Genomic DNA, 21,460 nt, shown 5'->3' on the forward strand with positions numbered 1-21,460 from the left:
GCCTGATGTGGGGCTCAATCCCAGGACCCTGAGATCATGACCTGAGCCGAAGGCAGAGGCTTAACCCACTGAGCCACCCAGGCACCCCATATACACCCTTTTCAAGTGTACATGGAACATTCCCCATAATAGGTCACTGGTTAGGCCACAAAACAAGTCTTAACAAACTCAAAAACATTAAGGTCATACCATGCATCTTTGCTGATCACAACACTATGAAACTAGAAAAAAACCACAAGAAAAAATCTGGAAAGAACACAAATACATGAAGGTTAAATTACCTGCTACTAAACCATGAATGATTGAAACAAGAAATCAAAGAGGAAAGAAAAAAATACATGGAAATAAATGAAAATGAAAACACAATGGTCCAAAATCTTTGGGATGTAGTAAAACTTGTTCTAAGAGTGAAGGTTATAGCAATTTAGGCCTACCTCAAGAAGCTAGGAAAATCTTAAATAAATAATTTAACTTTATACCTAAAAGAGCTAGAAAAAGAACAAACAGAAACCAAAAAAGTGGAAGGTAGGAAATAATAAAAACTAGCAAAAATAAATGACATAGAAACTAAAAACAAACAAAAAACCAATAGAACAGATCAATCACCCCAGGAACTGGTTCTTTTAAAAGATCAACAAAATTGATAAACCTTTAGCCAGATTCATAATAAAAAGGGAGAGGACTCAAATAAATGAAATCAGAAATGAAAGAGGAAGAATAACAACCAATACCAGAGAAACACAAAGAATTATAAGAGAACATTATGAAAAATTATATGCCACAAATTGGACAACCTAGAAGAAACAGATAAATTCCTATCAACAAATAACCTCTTAAAACTGAATTGGGAAGAAATAGAAAATTTGAACATACTGATCACCAGCAATAAAATTGAATCAGTAATTTAAAAATTCCCAACAAACGAAAGTTCAGGACCAGTTGAGTTCACAGGTGTATTCTACCAAACATTTAAAGAAAAGTTAATTCCTATTCCTTTGAAACTATTCCAAACAATGGAAGAGGAAAGAAAACTTCCAAATTCGTTCTATAAGGCCAGCATTACCCTGATACCAAAATCAGATAAAGACACCATAAAAAAAAGAGAACTACAGGCCAATATCTCTGATAAACATAGAGGCAAAAATCCTCAACAAAATATTAGCAAACCTAATCCAACAATACATTTAAAAAACCATTCACCATGACCAAGTGGGATTTATTCCTGGGATGCAAAGGTGGTTCAATATTTGCAAATCAATCAATGAAATACATCATATCAACAAGAGAAAGGATAAAAACCATATGATCATTCCAATAAATGCAGAAAAAGCATTTGACAAAGTACAACATCCATTGATGATAAAAAACCCTTAACAAAGTAGGTCTACAGAGAACATACAGCAACATAATAAAGGTGACAGATGAAAATTTCACAGGTAACATCATACTCACTGGTGGAAACTAAGAGTTCTTCCCCCAAGGTCAGGAATAAGACACAGTTGTCCACTCTCACCACTTTTATTCAACATAGTACTGGAAGCCCTAGCCACAGCAATCAAACAAAAAGAAATAAAAAGTCCTCTAATAAGTAAGGGAGAGCTCAAACTTCCATTATTTGCAGATGACATGGTACTATATATAGAAAACCCTGAAGATTCCTCCAAAAAACTACTAGAACTGATAAATGAATTCAGTAAAGTTGCGGGATATAACACTGATATAGAGAAATCTGTTGCATTTCTATGGATTAATAATGAAATAGCAGAAAGAAATTAAGAAAATAATCCCATTTATAGTTACATCAAAAATAATAAAACAGCCAGGAATAAACCTAACCAAAGAAGTGAAAGACCTGTATTCTGAAAACTATAAAACAATGATAAAAGAAATTGAAAATGACACAAACAAAAGGAAAGATATTCCATGCTTATGGATTGGGAGAACAAGTATTGTTAAATGTCCATACTACCCAAAACAACCTATTTAATGGCGTCCTTGTCAAAATACCAACAGCATTTTTCACAGAACTAGAACAAACAATCTTAAAATTTGTATGGAGCCACAAAGACTAAATAGTCAAAACAATCTTGAAAAAGAAAAGCAAAACTGGAGGTGTCAGAATTCTGGACTTCAAGTTGTATTACAAAGCTATAGTAATAAAAAAGTATGGTACTGACACAAAAATAGACACACAGATCAATGGAACAGAATAAAAAACCCAGAAATAAACCCATAGGTATAGGATCAATTAATCTTTGACAAAGGAGGCAAGAATATACAATGGGAAAAAGACAACTTCTTCAACAAATGATGTTGGGAAAACTGGACAGCTACTTGCAAAAACAAAGAAAAAAACAAAAGAAGAAACTGGACCACTTTCTTACACCATAGGCAAAAATAAACTCAAAATGGTAGGAGCTAGAGGGTGTAATGCTAAGCAAAATAAATCAGTCAGAGAAAGACAAATACTGTATGATCGCACTCAAAGCAAAGGAACAAATGGGGAAAAAAAGAGAGAGAGGGAGACAAACCAAGAAACAGACTTTAAACTATAGAGAACAAACTGATGGTTACCAGAGGGGAGGCAGGTGGGGGGATGGGTAAATCAGGTAAAAAGGATTAAAGACTTCACTTATCATGATAAGCACTGAGTAATGGATAGAATTATTGAATGACTATATTGTACACCTGGAACTATTATAACACTGTATATTGACTATAGTGAAATTAAGATTTTTTTAAATGAAAAATATATACACAAAGAACTCTTATTAAAGCTTTAAAAAATGAAATACACAGAGGGGCACCTGGGTGGCTCATGATCTCGGGGTCTTGTGATGGAACAAGTCCGGCATTGGGCACCCTGCTCAGTGGAGAGTCTTCTTCTCCCTCTTCCTCTGTCCCTTCCGCCCCAGCTTGTGCTTTCTCTCTCTCTCAAATAAATTAATAAAATCTAGAGAAAAAAGAAAAAGAAAAAGAAAAAAGATTGAGTAGGAAATAAATAAATAAAAATCTTTTTAAAAAATGGGCAAAAGGCCTGAAGAGTTACCTCACCAGGAAAGATATATGGATGGCAAATACACATATGAAAAGATGTTCAACATACATGTCATTAGGGAATTGCAAATTAAAGCAACAATGAGATACCACTAGACACCCAACAGAATGGTGAAAATCCAAACACTGACAATATGAAATGCTAGCAAGTATGTGGAGCAACATTCATTGTTGATGGGAATGCAAAGTGTTATAGCCACTTTGGAAGGCTGTTTGGCAGTTTCTTACAAACTAAACATACTCTTTTTTTTTTTTTTTTTAAAGATTTTATTTATTTATTTGACAGAAATCACAAGTAGGCAGAGAGGCAGGCAGAGAGAGAGGAAGGGAAGCAGACTCCCCGCTGAACAGAGAGCCCGACGCGGGGCTCGATCCCAGGACCCTGGGATCATGACCCGAGCCGAAGGCAGAGGCTTTAACCCACTGAGCCACCCAGGCGCCCCGACAAACTAAACATACTCTTACCATATGACCCAGCGATTGCGCTCCTTGGTATCTACCCAGATGAACTGAAAACTTCTCTTTACCTAAAAACCTGCACCTGATGTTTACAGATTTGTTCAGAATTGCCAGGGCTTGGAAACACCAAGAAGTCAACCAAGGATAAATAAACTGTGATACTTCCATACAATGGGATATTACTCCATGTTAAAAAAAGAAATGAGCTATTAAGCTGTGAAAAGACATAGAGAATACTTATGTGCATATTACTAAGTGAAGAAACCAGTCTGAAAAAGCTAAATACTATATAATTCTCATGATACGAAATCCTGGAAAAAGCAAAACCCTGGAGAAGGTAAAAACTCAGTGATTACCAAGGGTTAGGAAGAGCGAGAGATAAATAAGCAGAACCCAGAGGGTTTTTAGGGCAGTGAAACTATTCTGTTTGATACTATAATGGTAGATACATGTCATTATACATTGGTCAAAACTCATAAAATGTACAAGAAGTGTGGACCTTAATGTAAAGTATTAATTTGGGGTGATAATGATGTGTGAATGTAGATTGGTTGATTTTAACAAATGTACCAGTCGGATGTGAAATGTTGACATAGAGAGGCTGGGGTGGGGAGATGAGGAGGAGCAGCAGGAGGTTTACGGGAATTCTCTGTATTTCCTACTCAATTATTCTGTGAACCTAAAACTGTTGTAAAAATAAAGTCTATTAAAAACGGAACTACTAAAAATTCACAGAGAGATGCATGTTGGATCAAGTTATCATTAGGAAACATGTCCCTTACCAAACTTCTCATTTAAGTAAAAATCAGCATTCTCCTCCTTACACAAGCCAACGCCTGGGCATCATTCTTGACAACTTGCCTTACCTCATTCCCTGCTTTCATTCATTCCTACTGAAAACATCTTGCTAATTTTTCCATCACCGTTGCCATCTCTCAAGGCCAAGCCACGAGTATCTTTCTCCAGGACTCGAAATACTCGAGCAGGTTTTCAAGAATCTCTTCTTGCCAGAATTCAATCTGTTCTCCACATAGTAGCCAATGTCATCTTTTGGAAACATAAGCTTATGTCATTCCACTGCTTAAAACTTGGATTTTTTTTGTGTGTGCGCTTTGAATAAAAGCCTAATTCTTCAAAGCCAACTTCAATTCTGCCAACTTCAATTCACACCCCCTCCGTTGCTCATCAAGCACCAAGAATGAGAGCCTTCTTTCGCCACCTTGCCTAATAGATTTCTTATAATTCTCTGTCTCTGGATCTGATTAATTTACCCCATAGCCCTTTGAATTTTGTAAATTCTTATTTGTTTACTTATTCTCTGTTGATCTCCCATGAACTTGGAAGCACTATGAAAACAGGAGTTCGTTTGTTCTGCCCAATATGGCGTGCCAACACTTGACAGCACGCTGGGCTCTGGTCAGCAGCTGGGTAACGAGAACAGAGAAGGACGGGTAGTACTTTCCTAGCTCAGGCAATAAGGAGCTATGTTTAAAAACAATAAGAAAAACAAACTAGGAGTTGATTTGCTTTTTATTATCACCATTAGTCTTTGATTCTAATAATGTCAATGATGGAACTCTCCCTCCCAAATTCTTTTGTTGGTATAAATTCTGTACCGATTGATGCTATTACCGAGTTTCGCTAATGAAAGCTTCAAATTAGCACATTTGTATTACTTATGCTTCAATAAGCATTTTATTTTACATAAAAGTTGATTCTGAGAATTCCCAGTTAAATAGCAGTTTCTCGAGACGTGCAGATTAATCTACACAAAGGCATTTTAAGAGCAGGTTCACATAAAATCTTTTTTAAAAAAAAGAGTAAATTCACAACAGTTCAGAATTGTTCAGCTTATTTGGGGACTAGTTTTTATCTCAGACTCCTATAGTATGTAATATTCTTGAATTTAAACATTAGATTAAAAAAATGATACCATGTGATTGTAGAGATTAAGATATACAGTGATTTCTATTCTCTCATTCTATATAACCATTTAAAGTTTCATTTATGTTTAAAGTTTAAAATTGTGAAATAGAGTGCACACTACATGATGTGACATTTTCATCTGGTTAGTGCATATTTTAGTTCATACCTGAACCATTTTACTGAATTTGAGTATCTTTAAAATTGAAATTTATTCTTCAAATTATTATTCTTATTATTTAATAAGCCAAAGTATCATTTTTCATGAATAAATCGATATATAGGTTAAAAATATGTTAGAAATGACAATGATAGTAGATGATCAAAAAATATTTATTGAATATATGAATTAGTCAATTTTAAAAGTAACTAACATGTAAGGATTTGATCTTTTCCCAAAATAACCAGCCTACATATTAAAGAGACAATTTTATTTCCACCTGGTAAAACCTACTTACTTACAGAAGATGCAAGACTAGACAAACAAATTTTTTTTCAAGGGGCAAAGCATACCTGTCCAGAATATGACAATGAAATCAAGCTTTAACCTAGACCATATCGAAAGAAATCATTTTAAAATGACCTACAGGGACGCCTGGGTGGCTCAGTTGGTTAAGCGGCTGCCTTCGGCTCAGGTCATGATCCCAGCGTTCTGGGATCGAGTCCCACATCGGGCTCCTTGCTCAGCAGGGAGCCTGCTTCTCCCTCTGCCTCTGTCTGCCACTCTGCTTGCGCTCACTCTCGCTCCTATCTCTCTCTCTGACAAATAAATAAATAAAATCTTTTAAAAATAAATAAATAAATAAAATAAAATGACCTACAAATTCTGTGAAGTAAGCCACCCCCTTTGGAAATGCAGATTCCTGAGTTTACCAGACAAAGGTGTAGAATTGGTGAGTACAGAAAGAAGCGCAGAGCTTCCTACAGGCAGTTTCCTGGAAAAAGGTGGGAAGAGTGTGTTTTTTCAACAAAAAAGAATGGGCAGCGCTCCTCAAACCACTTACTTCTTTTACCAGTGTGGCCTGATATGTTTCTAGGACAGTAAGGGCACTATGTTTTGCCACTTCTAACTTCTGGGGAACAGTGTAAGTGAAATGGATTTTCCACTACTCTAGGGATCAAAAGGGTTTTATGAATTCCAGTTTTCTCAACTTTAATTTCTAGTCTGTCTCTGACTGTCTTTCTCTCTCTCTCTCACACACACACACACACACACTCACACACACAGAAATATTGTTCCCTAATCCCAGGTACAAAGGGGATTTGGGTGTTGGCTCATACCTTTGAGAAGTCAGTTGCCCAGGGTGGAGCTTAACTGAAAAATTCAAGGAAATGTTTGAATTTTAAGGGAAGTTCTTGCTTTCTCTGTTTCAGTTAAAATGTAATCTTACAAGGGACGCCTGGGTGGCTCAGTTGGTTAAGCAGCTGCCTTCGGCTCAGGTCATGGTCCCGGCATCCTGGGATCGAGTCCCACATCGGGCTCCTTGCTCCGCAGGGAGCCTGCTTCTCCCTCTGTCACTCTGTCTGCCTGTGCTCGCTCTCTCTCTCTCTCTCTCTCTGACAAATAAATAAATAAAATCTTTAAAAAAAAAAATGTAATCTTACAAAATAAAGAGTCAGAGTCCAAATCAATTTAATTATTTGGAAGCTTAAAGAGGAAGGGAGATTATTAATACATATGTTTGCTTTTACTTCTTTTAATTGAGAAGTTAATTTGATTTCTGTTTTACCTACTATCTGGGGAGGAGTTTAATTACTTAGGCTGGAGGATAGCAGTAGAAATGAAGCCCTTTAAATTTTGTCTTTGGTTGGAGACTTCCTAAGAAAGGTGTGGGAAAGAGCAGTATAGAATAACATGACACAGAGACATAGTATTACTTTCTATAAAATTGGCAGCTTTAAATTGCTTCAATTTGCAAATACTTTCTCTTCTTACTCTCCCAAATAATACAAACACATGCTAATTTGCATGATAAATGTTTCTGAAAAGACTATTTCTACTGGAGGAGAGCTTATTTTTTTTTTAAAGAACTTTTTTTTTAAGATTTATTTATTCGACAGAGAGAGATCATAAGTAGGCAGAGAGGCAGGCAGAGAGAGAGGGGGAAGCAGGCTCCCCGCTGAGCAGAGAGCCCGACGCGGGGCTCGATCCCAGGACCCTGAGATCATGACCTGAGCTGAAGGCAGAGGCTTTAACCCACTGAGCAACCCAGGTGCCCTGGAGAGCTTATTTTTAAGAAAAGTATTGATAAATCCTCTTAATTGAAGAATCATTTATAGTTTCTGAAGTCAGGTTTTTGGATAGCAGATTTGCTTAGGGAGGTCTCTCTTTATGCTGTACAATAAACATAAACCTTTTGAATGTAGCTCAATGTTGATCTAGAAAGTCAGCTTAGCAGGAATAGTAGCATCAGTAACGTTCCCCACAATGAAACTGTAAATTATTCATTATATACTAAATTGAAAGTATTAAAGTTTTGATTTGGGCTCCTATAATTTAGGTGACAACAAAACAGAGAAAGGTTAGCCATAAATAAGGAGAGCTTTTCAAAATAAGACATATGAGAAAGAGACTAGATGGAGACTTTATTGTACAGAGCAGAAAAATTGTAGGGGAGATTTTATATTAACTTTGAACTCTATCTATTTAAAAGCACATCACCAAGTGCTTCATTTGACACAAGCAACTAAAAGAATAAATAACCCAGGGTTACAACCAGAAAAATTGTAGAGGGGCACCTGAGTGGCATAGTCAGTTAAGTGTCCCACTCTTGGTTTCAGCTCTGGTCATGATTTCAGGGTCCTGAGATCAAGCCCTGGGTGGGGCTCCATACTCAGTGCAGAGTCTTATTGGGATTCTTTCTCCCTCTCCCTCTGCCCTTCCCACTCATGATCTCTCTCGCAAATAAATAAATAAATCTTAAAAAAAAGAAAGAAAGAAAGAAAGATTTCAGGTGAGAAACAGTGTGGATAAGTCTTGACTGTGAAGGAAAAGCACACTGAGGTGAGTTTCTAAGAAGGCCAGTAGCACACAGCTCCACACATCTTTGATTGAACTAGCTACAAAGCAGGGACTGATCTACAGCAAATAAGTTTTTGAGCACCTCTTCTCTCTGGTCCTACCATTCTAAAAGGAGGAATTGAAATTCTTTCTGTCTCCTTTTCTTTTCTCAAGAGTGGCCTCCCTTTTATATTTTTGCTGATTGTCTTTCCTACCAAGTTAAAAAAGAAAGCATTAACAAAGAGAAGCCTTCGGGGGTGCCTGGATGGCTCAGTCAGTTAAGCATCCGACTCTTGATTTTGGCTCAGGTCCTGGTCTCAGGGTTATGGGATTGAGCCCTGCATCAGATCCATGCTCTACTGGGGAGTCTGCTTGAGGATTCTCTCTCCCTCTCTACCTCCCCCTGCTCTCCCCTTCCCTCTCAAATAAATAAATAAATCTTTAAAAAAACAACAACAACACACACAGAAAGAAAGAAGCCTCCCAAAAAAGGAAAAAAGAAAGAGAAACCTCTGTAAAAACAACCAGGCAGGGTTCAGTATGGGGTGATTGCTGATTATTCCATTTTGCATGGTGATGCTTACATAAAGAAGTTTGCTTTTGGTTTAAAGAAAGCCATATTGGGACAGAATAACAGAGCTATAAAAATTTTTTTTAAAAGACTTATTTATTTACTTAGAGAGAGAGAGAGCATGCAAGTGGTTAGGAGAGGGGCAGAGGAAGAGGGAGAGAGAAAGAGAAGCAGGCTCCACATCCAGTGCAGAGCCTGATGCAGGGCTCAATCTCATGACCCTAAGATCATGACTTGAGCCAAAATCAAGAGTCAGACTCTTAATCAACTGAGCCACCCATGCAGCCCTTCCTCCTTTTTCAAACAGAGCATAAAAAAAAAAATGAAGTAGTCATTTACCCCATGAATGGGTGTTCATGTGCAGGGTTTCAAAGAGAGATGGAGGAATAATAAAGAAATAATAGTTAACTTCTTATGGAAGAAGAAAAGTGCTCATCAGTGGAGAGAGCAAAACAAACTGCCTTACTTCAGTTTTAGCCAGGGCCGCCTCTCCTCTTGAGTTATTCCAATATGCCAGGCATTTCCTCAAGGCCCTTATATCCAGGTAATGCCTGCGATGGAAGTTCCTGGAACAGGGGGCACAGACCAAAAGTTTACAAACATTAGAAAGGTAACATAAATGAGTATGACTTGATGGGTAGAAGAAATCAAGAATTGCTGGGTTTTAGAAGAGTCCAGGTCCTGCCAAAAAGAGATTCAAATAAAATCGAATTTTAAATATACAGGTCGAGCAAAATACAATGGACTTGGCTGAGTTCAGCTGTAAGCTCATCATAATTTTATTCCTTTCCTGGAGAATAGATATTAAATTAGTTTCCTCTTATATGTTAGGTATGTAAATGATACAGAAAATCAAAACTAATTAAGAGGAAGATCTACACAGGGCGCAATTAACTGAGATTCTACTCACCTTAAGACAGGTTATTTCCAGAACTTCAGACAATCTATGAATTAAAGGAATCCTAATTCTGATTTTTCTAATTTTAACAGGCTGGGGAATATAAAATATTTGTGTGTGAACCTCTTCGTAAGGATGAAGCTTTTTTTCTTCATAGGTTAAAAGTCATGGGGCACCTGGGTGGCTCAGTCAGTGAAGCATCTGACTCTTGATTTTGGCTCAGGTCATGATCTCAGGTTTGTGAAATGGAGCCCCGCATTACACTATGCTTTGGGCCTGGAGCCTGCTTAAGATTCTCTCTCCCTCTCCTTCCGCCCTTTTCCCTTTCTATAAACAGTAACAACAAAAAGTCAATTACTGCCCTTTCTGGTTTTTGCCTATACGGCCTGTGTGAGGACATCATTCTTCATGTTTCTAAGAATTTTCAAGTTGAAAGAGGTTCTGCTTGAAACACATGGAAGACTTGAATCAATGTGTTTTAGTAGAAACAGGCTTCAAATCCAGAAGGATTAATGTTTGGAAGATGGGGGTAAATAATTTCTCTTTTGAAAACATATGAATAAATAGCTGCTCAGATTTAGGTAATAAAGTAATATTAAAAATTATCCAACATTCCTGAAATAGGCAGCCTGAGTCACATTCAAGTCAGAAATGATCTGTGATAGCTCCACATTCCCCTCATCATTTTGGATATTTTGGTTTATTAGGATAGATGTAGTGATATCTCTTTCTTCCTTATTATACTTTCATCTTCAGTAAAGGAGATATTGGTTGCTGCATTTACCACCTAATATTCCAAATATGACCTTATCTTTGGGGAACTTCCTGTCATTTTATACATCTGAAGTTTTCTTTTTTTTTTTTTTTTTTAATATAAACTCTATGTCCAATGTGGGGCTTGAACTCATTATCCCAATGTCAAGAGTCACATGTCCCATGGACTGAGCCAGCCAGGTACCCCTAGGCATCTGAAGGCTTCTTTTTTTTAAAGATTTTATTTATTTATTTGACAGAGAGAGATCACAAGTAGGAAGAAAGGCAGGCAGAGAGAGAGGAGGAAGCAGGCTCCCCACCAAGCAGAGAGCCCCATGCGGGGCTTGATCCCAGGACCCTGGGACCATGACCTGAGCCAAAGGCAGAGGCTTTAACCCGCTGAGGCACCCAGGTACCCCCATCTGAAGGCTTCTTAATAAAAACTTAAAAACATGAAAGCTTTAGAGCAATTAATACTTTTTCTTCTTTTTTATGATAATATATCATAAAATGAGGAATCCTGAAGGCTGTTCAACAATTCTGAATATTGTTAAAATGCAATTTTAACAATAGAAAATAATCAGAGAAGAGAAAATAAGGGGAGAAAATAATTAGAAATTTTTCGCAAAAAATTGAATATCAAGAAAGCCAAAGTCAATGATAGTTTTTTAAAAACTCTAAAGCCTAACTTTGCTTATAAAATGCCTTCATAGAGCTCTGCTAAACTTTGATAGAATCCTGGCAAATGCTGGTGTTGCATGAAAATGTTCAAACCACTCTGTATTAGACACCTTTGTTAGTGTCTCAGGAATTGTAAATTACGTTTCATTGCAGGACTAAAGTGAGGTCTTAACGAGGTCCTGTTTATTAAGTCCTGGCTTTGGTGTTCGTGTTCTTCTGGGGAGAAGGGATAACCTGTAAACTTTCTGCCTAGGAACCTCAATCTCCTCTGTTACTGTAAAGCATTGGACTCTTCTAAAGTTAAATAGCGTTTATGGAGACTGTTCTGTTTATTATTCAGATTCAATAAGAAAACATTGTGAACCAAATTTAACAAGACACACCCAGACATGGAAAAGAATGGCGAGAGCTCCAGTTCTTAGAACATGAAATAAGGGCGCCGCCTGGTGGTCAAAGTGGTACACCGTCTTGCTGCTGGGTACCTGAAGATGAGTGATTTTGTTTTATTAACATGACTGAAAAAGTAAAGAGTAAAAACAGTGCAGTAAAAACCAAAAAAGATAAAAGCATTTAACTAATGGACCTTTTTCCAAACCCACTTACTCTCACTTTTTCTAAAACCATACCTGCTGAAAGTTTATGGATATCATTACTCATTTATTTAAAATTCTCTCTCTCTCTCACATCTACACATTTTCTCAGTGCTTATCACTTTGTTCAGTTTTAACCCTAAAGAGATGCCACAAATCTCATAGAATAACTTCACTGACTGACTTATAGTTAGATCACTTTCAAGCATACAGAGAACTCAGATTAAGAAACCTGATTAGTAGAAGTTAAATGAAAATCTACTTAAAAATTTAAAAACCAGGGCTCTTAGGTGGCTCAATAGGTTAAGTGTCCGCCTTCTGCTCAGGTCATGGTTTCAAAGTCCTGGGATTGAGCCCCACATCCCACTCCTTGCTCAGTGGGACATCTGCTTTTCACTTTCCCTCTTCCCCTCACCTACCCCCAATCAAGCTCTCTCTCTCTCACTCTGCTCTTGCTCTCAAATAAAATCTTTTTTAAAAATTTGAAAAACCCCACTATTTTGGTATCAGCTTACCCATCAATTAAAATCAGTACTTCAGGCAAAAAAAAAAAAAAAAGACAAGACTCCCTCCATGATGCAAAAGGCTGACAACCTAGTAAGGAGATAAAGTAAACAAGTAACTAGAAACTATTTAGTAGAGTGGTAGAAGATAAGGCTAGAAAAGAAAATTGCTACAACTTGGAATTTCAGGTTGAGGAGTTTGAGCCATTGGGTAACTTGGTAAGAGTATTAACAAGATGACTGGCAACAGAGTGTAAAATTGAGGGGTACCTGGGTGGCTCAGAGGGTTAAGCCTCTGCCTTTGGCTCAGGTCATGATCTCAGTGTCCTGGGATAGAGCCCCACATCCAGCTCTCCGCTCAGCATGGAGCCTGCTTCCCCCTCTCTCTGCCTGCCTCTCTGCCTACTTGTGATCTCTCTCTCTGTGTCAAATAAATAAAATCTTAAAAAAACAAAAACAAAAACAAACCAGAGTGTAAAATTGCTTAGAATAGGGAGAAACAAAAACAAAACAAAACAAAGACTAAATGCCTATTGCAACAGGTCACAGTGGGATTTTGAAACTCATTTAAAAGGGGCAATGGGAGTTAAGGAGATATAGCTAAGAGTTTTTACTATAAAATTTTACTGAAAATGTTTACTTTTCTACATATGAGAGTATGTGACTCCTAGAGGGCTTCAGCAGTGTCATGGATAAACAAGTTTAATAAACTTACTTACTTACTTTAAAAACTGAATAAAATTTTTACTTTAAAAGACCCAAGTAGGGTTACCTGGGTGGGTCAGTCAATTAAGCATCTACCTTTGGCCAGGTCATGGTCCTGGATGGAACAAGCCCTGTATCAGTCTCCCTGCATCTCCCTCTGCCCCGCTCCCCACTCAAGCTCTATCTCCCTCTCTCTCTCAAATAAATAAATAAAATCTTAAAAAAAAAAAAAAAGACCCGAGTAGTTCTGAAGTTCTACATGACATCTAAGGAGAATAATTTGTTTTCTTGAATATATTTTCCTTGGGAATTTATGCATAACTTCTATGAGGTCTTACATAAATTATTGATTGTTTCAATCTATGGAAAGGTTAAGCAAAAGAAAACTTCCCCTTTTATCTGTTTCATTTATCCAATTAAAAACAAACCAAACACACGTTTAGGATACTTGTGTCCCTGAATAGTTAGTAGCTTCTGGGTTTTTCTACCTTTCTTTTTAATTGTGGAGAGAGGGAAGGAAGAGCTCTAGGGTTGAGAAGTTAAATAGGTTGAGGACAGGATGCTCCCGGCAGGAGGACTTGAGCACTTCTTGGAAGATCACCCATCTACCATAGACACAACTTCCTCATTATCTTTCCACCATCTGCCATCTTAGGCTATCTTTTTATTTCTATTGCTTTTTTTTTTTTTTTTTTGCTATTGCTCCTTTTAAGGCTGCTCTTGAAACTCATTTTTATAGCAAGCACCACCCCCAATGGCCTAGTATATTACTATGTGCAACAAGTTGGTATTAGACTCAACTCAAAGAGATTAAAGATAAAGAATGAAAGATAGGCACTCACTCAAAAAGATAAAAAAAAGATAAAATTGAACTTCTGTGTGACTTACCTAGAGAAGGGTCTGTTCTTGAAGCATTTCTACAGGTAATAGGTGAAAGGTGTCTGCATATGGTTTTGGAACCAAAAACTGGAACACATGATGTCAAAATTGTTCTATTTTAAAAACCTATAAAGGCAATGAGCTGCATATTCTCTGAGATTTTTAATTTCTCTCATTCTTTTGCCATATTAGGACTTCGAAGTTACAATCTTTGCCTCTACCGTGCTCATCTCAGTAGTTTGTTGGGTCCCACTGGTTCTCTTTAATCCTGACCCAACCTGCTGCTGCTGCTTCTCCATCACTGACTCAACCTTGTTTAAGGCACTCATTATCTCTTGCCAGTTCCACACTAGTTCCCATGTTTCTATATTCAGTTTCTTTCCTCTCAGTTGATTCTTTATATTGCCAGCTGAGTTACTTAAATTGAAACTCCTCTGCTTAAGTTCTTCCACTGACTTCCAGGGTAAGTCCAAACTCTTAGCATAGCATGCTAGCTCTTCTGTGATATAGTCCCAGCTGGGTCATCTGGGTTCTTCTGTGCCATTTCTCTTCGTAACTTTCACTAAGTATCCCAAACTCTATTCCGATCTAATATCCTCCTAAGCCCCTTGAAAAAGCTCCACCCTCTTAGCCCCTCTGTAGGACTTCATGGGTGCTGTAACATCTGCTTAGAGGGCCATGGCTCATCTCTTAATTAATTCTTACTCATATTTTAAGACAGTGAGGAAAGTTCTTTCAAAAGGAGAAATTGTCTCTGATTCAGTAAGAGTGGATTACATACCTTTGCCGTGTACTTCCATAATACACTGGACTTTCACTCTATCATAATACTTACAACCTGAACTATAATATTCTCCAAATCAACTATGAGCAACTTGAGGGTGGGGCTGTGTCTTTTATCTACTATGGTACTTGTTACACACTGGGTGTTCAGAAATTTTTTGATGCGCCTCTGAAAAAGGAACGTACTGATCACAATGAAAACTGTATTTTATTTGCAGTTTCTCTCATGCCCTCACTCTAATCACTTTCCTTTCTAATCTATCCTGCATACCTGTCAGTCCAAACTTCTTTAAAAATTTCTGTCAAGGTCCTTCCTAGCTAAGAAGATTTGGTCTCCTCATTGGCTATGACAGCAAATCTAGACACCTGGGGCTGGTTTTCAAAAGATATTTGGATCTACTTCTTTATTTCCAGTCCCTATTCTTCCTTCTCTCTCTGGTCACTTCAAATTTACTGGCTTCATTTTTCCCATTGAAACCCCACCTATCCTTTCAAGACTCTGCTCAATAATCATTTCCTCACTAAAGTCTTCTTTGGTTCTTTAAACACATACTGAACATGTAGTTTACCACTAATTTGGGCACTTACATGTTATCGTGTTTGATTGTAACTATTTCTTCTTAGGCCTTTTCTCCTCCACAAGGTGGTTTAAGTTCCTGGGGGGCAGGAATAATACCATACTTTTTGGATCTCTCAGTATAGTAATAGTGATTCAATTTCAAAAAATGAATAACAATACATTATAACAATAAAATGAAAGCTGCCCAAACATATAATTTAATTTGAAAAAGACTACAAAATAAGGGGAAATTCATTATTAGAATTAGAAAGATTAATCACTAGCTAAAGTTAGTCATTTGCAGAGGCTGTAAACTAGGAAGATGGATCAGATAGGTGTAGGTGTAAATGAAAATAATTTTACTTGTGAGAAGTTCTTATTTAAAGATTCAGTAGGTCATTATATCTTTTTCCCAGGCCATCATATTTTCTCTAAGGACAATGAGTTATTATCCTGAATATTACATAGTGGGTCCTGTAGAGAATTGCAACAGTAGTCCATAACGTTATATTGTTAAGGTAGGGCATGCAAATCAAAAGGGAAATGGTACCCCAAATCTATTATCCCTAAAATATTATTTAAGTGCCTACAAGAGTAGGCCATGCTTCTCCTAAAACCAAAATTCCCTTGGCATCTACTTAAGGCAGGTCTGACACTTTTTTTTCTATTATTTATAAAATTTTAATTTTTTTTTTTAAGTAATCTCTACATGGGGCTCAAACTCACCACAAGACCAAGGGTCACATGCTCTACCAACTGAGCCAGCCAGGCACCCCAGTCTAGCATTCTTTTAAAACATAGCTATCCTGTGGATTTATACAGGATCTTACTCCAGGACACTTAGCTAATACAGTGAATTCATCTGGAGTCAAAAACAATATGGGGTCCCTGGGTGGCTGTCAGTTAAGTGTCTGCATTCGGCTTCAGTCATGATTCCAGGGTGTGGGATCGAGTCCCTCATCAGGCTCCTTGCTCAGTGGTGAACCTCCTTTCCCCCCGCCTGCTGGTCCCCCTGCTTGTACTCTAACTCTCTGACAAATAAAATCTTTAAAAAAATATACGATGCCTTCACAAACTCATATTGCATTTTAACAAGGACTTTTAAAAACATGAAGATCAAACTTAAAAGATTATTTGATGATGTTTAGAACAAACACATCAATGTTAGGCCAGTAGAGACAGTTGTTTTGGTACCTGCTAGCATTTCAGTAACAGCAAATCGCTTCATGTATGTTCCTGGCTATTCTTTTTACCGCTGGGCCATTTTTGCTTTTATTTTTGAACTTTCTTGCCATAACCAGAGATTTAAAACTGTTAATTCAAAGCAAAATGGAAAATACATTGAATCCCATTTTACCAGTTCTGTGGCTTTGGACAAGATATTTAACTTCCCCGAACCAGTTTTTTAATTTTTAAAATGGGGACAACGTGTATTTTATTTATTCTACATATGTAGAATTAACTACCACAGTGCCTAGTATACAGAAAGTGTGCAACTATTATTCTAATGTTAGTTGATTTTTTAAAACTGTATCATATTGAGTAATGAGTATATTAAAACATTTACTATTCTGGTGCAAAACACCTAAAATATCACACTAACAGTCATAATTTCTGGGGACCTAATAAAATCAAAAGATACAATTACTGTTGTCATTAATATGATCTTTAATAAATGGAATAATGCACCATTTTACAGCAAGCCTTTTTTAAACCTAAAGAACTGCTTTAAAATTTCCTTCTCCAATGTCTCTGTAGCAATACAATCTTTTTATTTAGGTTTATATATATCAAAGCATTTACTTACAATTATTCATAAAAAACTCTTTAGTGGCTTAATGTCAGCTTTCATAGTGGCATCCATAGATAATACAAAAGAAAAGTGATTTGCTTTATTTCATACTCACACTGATCCATCAAACACAACTTACACAGCATAGCAAGGTCTCAGACGGCTTTTACAAAAGCAAAATAACTGAAAGTAATTATTCATAAATTCATATGATATTCTATCTGTAATGTAAGAGCAAAACACACCAACAAAAGATACCCGTTAACAAGAAAGAGGGTTCTGAGGAATTGCCAATATTTTTCAGCCTTTCTTATTCCAGAAAAGCATCCTCAGAAATGAATACTCTGTAGCTTATGTTTCTCCTGTCCATTCAGAAAAAGCATGGCAGCTACACATCTCCATGTTTCAGCTACTACAATACCCTAAGAGTTAGTGTACTTTACAATTATCCACTTATCTTCATTTGAAAAATTATCAACAGAAAATTAAGGATGATTCCAGCTTATACAAACACTTACACAATATAATTTCCATGGAAACATGATGAGGCATACAAAAACTTTAAATAAATAAATGTGACGAGAAAAAGAAAAGCCACAGAAGCCAAGCAATTCAATTTTAACCAGAACCTATCTTTGAATTGCATCTTTTAGTAATTTAGTTTTCTTACTATTAAGCTCCTTTAAAAATATGTTTCCCTATCATACTTAAGAGGATTGGTAATAAGGTGGAGAGCCTGAGACAAGAGACTGGTTACAAATAACTTCACTGCTAGGATTTTAAGTACACAGCAAATCAATTTGGAGCTTTGATTTGTCTGATTGAAGGAAAAATTCTATTTGGATATAACAAGGTGATAAATATCTTACCATAGGTTACCTCCTCAAAACCATCCAAACTATTACTAAAGCTATAAACTCATCAATTCACTTTTAGAAGACTTTTATAATGTTGAATTACCTCAAGAAAATTTTATCTCAGAGGGATAACTTTACTAAGTTCTCCTATTAAAAAACAAAGCAAAATGAAATGATTTGTCCCATCATGTACAACCATTTACCCAAAGAAGAGAAATGGTTTTAAGATGGTGCTTCAACTCTAAGGCCTAAATAGGCTGCAACATGTAGCCAGTTAGTTGAGTCATTTCCCTCTGTTCAGTAACTACAGAACTGGGCAGGTTTTTATGATTAATGAAATCTGATGTTATGTCTATGTAAATTAAGTCAAATCATAAGATGAAACATTAAATGAACTGTATGTGCAACAAACACTTTAAATATTCAACTGGACTAATTGCTTGTTTGTTACCAATTAGTTTCTCATGTGCAAAGGATGAAAAGGGCCCTGAGTTTTTAAGTAATATTATGTCTATAGAATGAGTCTAACACATGAAGAGATTTCTGAAATCTAAAAGTACAAAAAAAAAAAGGAAAAAACCTACATGTTGCCTTTTGAAACATTTTTTAAAAGTTGTAATTTTTTAAAAAATTCAATCATAAAATGGATGCCCTAGTGACGTGATTTATTTCTTAAGATTTCTTCTCTTAAACTTTAGAATCTGGGTTGCAAATTAAGTTCAAAAAAATGAATGTCACTACAATTAATAGTAACCCTATGAATATCACATAATAACAGAATTGGAATTTTCAAAATATGATAGATTTATTTGGGGCATAATTCTAATACACAGCATTAAGTCTTCTGAATTACTTACTTTCAAATGTATCAGTCATGAGATAAAATCCTGGATTTTTCTTTATATGCACAAACACTCAACTTTAACCAGCCACTTAAAAGTTAAATGAAAGTTGTTATAGTCCAGTCTATGTTGCAAAATAATAAGTATTTCAAAAGTGGTCTGCAAAAATGTCCATAGATAATACCTGATTATTGTAAGGTTTTTGAAAGGTAATCTTGCATTTTGTGTTTAATATTTGATACAAGGAAAAGTGTAAAATGTTGTGGCTCAATTGTAATGCTAAGCTTGCTGCAATATAGGTTAAAATTTTTAATGGCAAAATTATATACAATTCTGTATGCATGGCTTTTTAGTTATAACTAATGAGAATATAAAATTATAAAACTCCACAATTTAGTAGGAAATGTTAGATAATACAAAACTCAAATTAAGTGCTGATTTTCTGACAATCTGATGGTTGGATCCATTGTCAAACATTTCAGATGTTACTACATCTCAAATTCTCCATTCTATCCTATTGAACTATTATTTAAATGGGAATAATGAATTCAAATATAATGTAAAATATAATTTTAGGTGTTCTTAAGTATAAATAGTTATTAAAATAGGGCTGAGAAGGAAATGCTAAGGGAACCAAAGCAATTTTGTCTGAAGAACTGAGACTTAGATGTTAATTGAGAAGCTTGAAGCATAATGAAAAATAACAATACTGGAGAAGATGGCCAACTGCTTTTTTTTTAACTGCTGGAGGAGACAAATGCACATAAAATGAAACAGAAGGGAAGCAGAATAGACATGAAGAAAACTTTCCTGACACAGAAGATTGCAACTCAGATAACCAAGGGATACAGTAAGTCAGACACAAACTAAAAGGCAGTTGAAGGAAAGTAATGGGTAGGTGCACCAGAGCACCCTGAGATTTCCTCTTTTCTTCACTAGTTTAATCTGAAAAGCTATAGAAAAGCCATCTTTTGATAATAACATTTGTGTAACTAGCTCCAACAGTGATTTGCCGGATTTACTAAGTCAAGGAGTATATTTAAGAGTGGATCATGCAAGGTAGCTTTGGCTAACATTTGCATAGCTCAGAATCTACAAATTAAAATGCAATTTTATCTGCTGAGGAGCGAACTGACAGCAAAAGGTATATTTAGAAACATCTCAGTCTGAAAAGAACTCCTGGGGTGAGTGTGGGAGTGTTACACAGTAATCAACTAATATGTGTGTACAATTTCTAATAAGTTAGCTTGGAAAATAAAGTAATATATAAAGCAATCTGTGAATAGTTATACAATGACCTGCACATAACTGGTAGTAAGTTCAACATAAATTTATAGAAGGCTGTTCAGGAATACAATGTAATCTCAAGTTCTAGAAGCTAACTACCTCCAACAAAATATTCATTTCCATAAATATTGAAAAAAGAAACAAAAAAAATTATTGAAGTATTCTTCCATTTTAAATGACTTTGAGGATGGAAAGTTCAGCAAATAGCTGTGGCCTACCAGATATTCTATTTGGCTTTAGATGCCAAACTTGAAAATATTTTAAATAAAAACACTTGCCAAATTTTGTGACAATTCCCACTGAAACACATACTTGAGTGCTCCTACCTTTCTTTAATTATTTTCACATTCAGGACCAATGTACATTTTCTGCAGTAAGTGGGTACGTGTAAGGAAGCTATTGAAACTGCTTTGTAAAAAAAGGTACCTTTGTATCCTTTCTATGTATGTCCTCCTCAATTAGCTCTTTAGATTAGCAAAATCTTCTCTAAGTCATTACAAGCAGAAATTTTCAAGATGGAGTCAAAGGATTGATGAGACTTAAAATCCATGTTAAATTAATTCCTCCAAGTCAAGTATGGAATCAATTTAGGGAAAAATCTTTGTTCTCATAAGCCACCTTCACTTTCTTTCCCTTAAAATTTACTTTACCTTTAGTTCTATAATGCAAGAATATTAGGAGTAAAGAGAAGTGAAATAATTTTAGGATTCATGATGGCAGATGTGGGATTGAATTTCATCTTGAATTAGTAATTGTTTCTCAAGCAACAGCCAGCATAGACATGTCTACATGTCTTATGTTCATCTAACTTTGAAAGTGATTAAGGTATCTGGTTTGGCCTATATACGAGCCACATTTGTGGTGGAGTGTAATGACTGAATTTCTTACAAAATGTCACTATATCACACATCCTGTCATAGAGTGTGTAGGCAGTGTGGTGTGGTTGAGAGAGATGTGGAGAGGCAAACCCAACTTAAAATCTAGCTTTCTCTATTACTAGGATGTGGAACTTGGGCAAATGACTTAGCTTTTATTTGCTTCAATTTCCGCAATCTGTAAAGTGGAAATATTAACTATGATCTTTAAATAGTTGCTATGAGAATTAGAAGAGTTGTGTATGTATATCCCAGCATTCAGTATATAACAAATCGACAGTTACTGTTATTCAAATCCTGTGTTCTTTCATAACATTTTACACTGATATTGGTTTCTTTTCCCCAAATTATGAATTTAAAAAGGGGGAACATTGTAGGAATTACGATTAAATAATTTTTGTCTAAACCCAATTCAAATCAAGTTCTTTAAATGATCTAGTTCTGA

Source organism: Martes martes (genome assembly GCF_963455335.1).
Source record: "Martes martes genome assembly, chromosome: 3".
NCBI lineage: Eukaryota > Metazoa > Chordata > Mammalia > Carnivora > Mustelidae > Martes > Martes martes.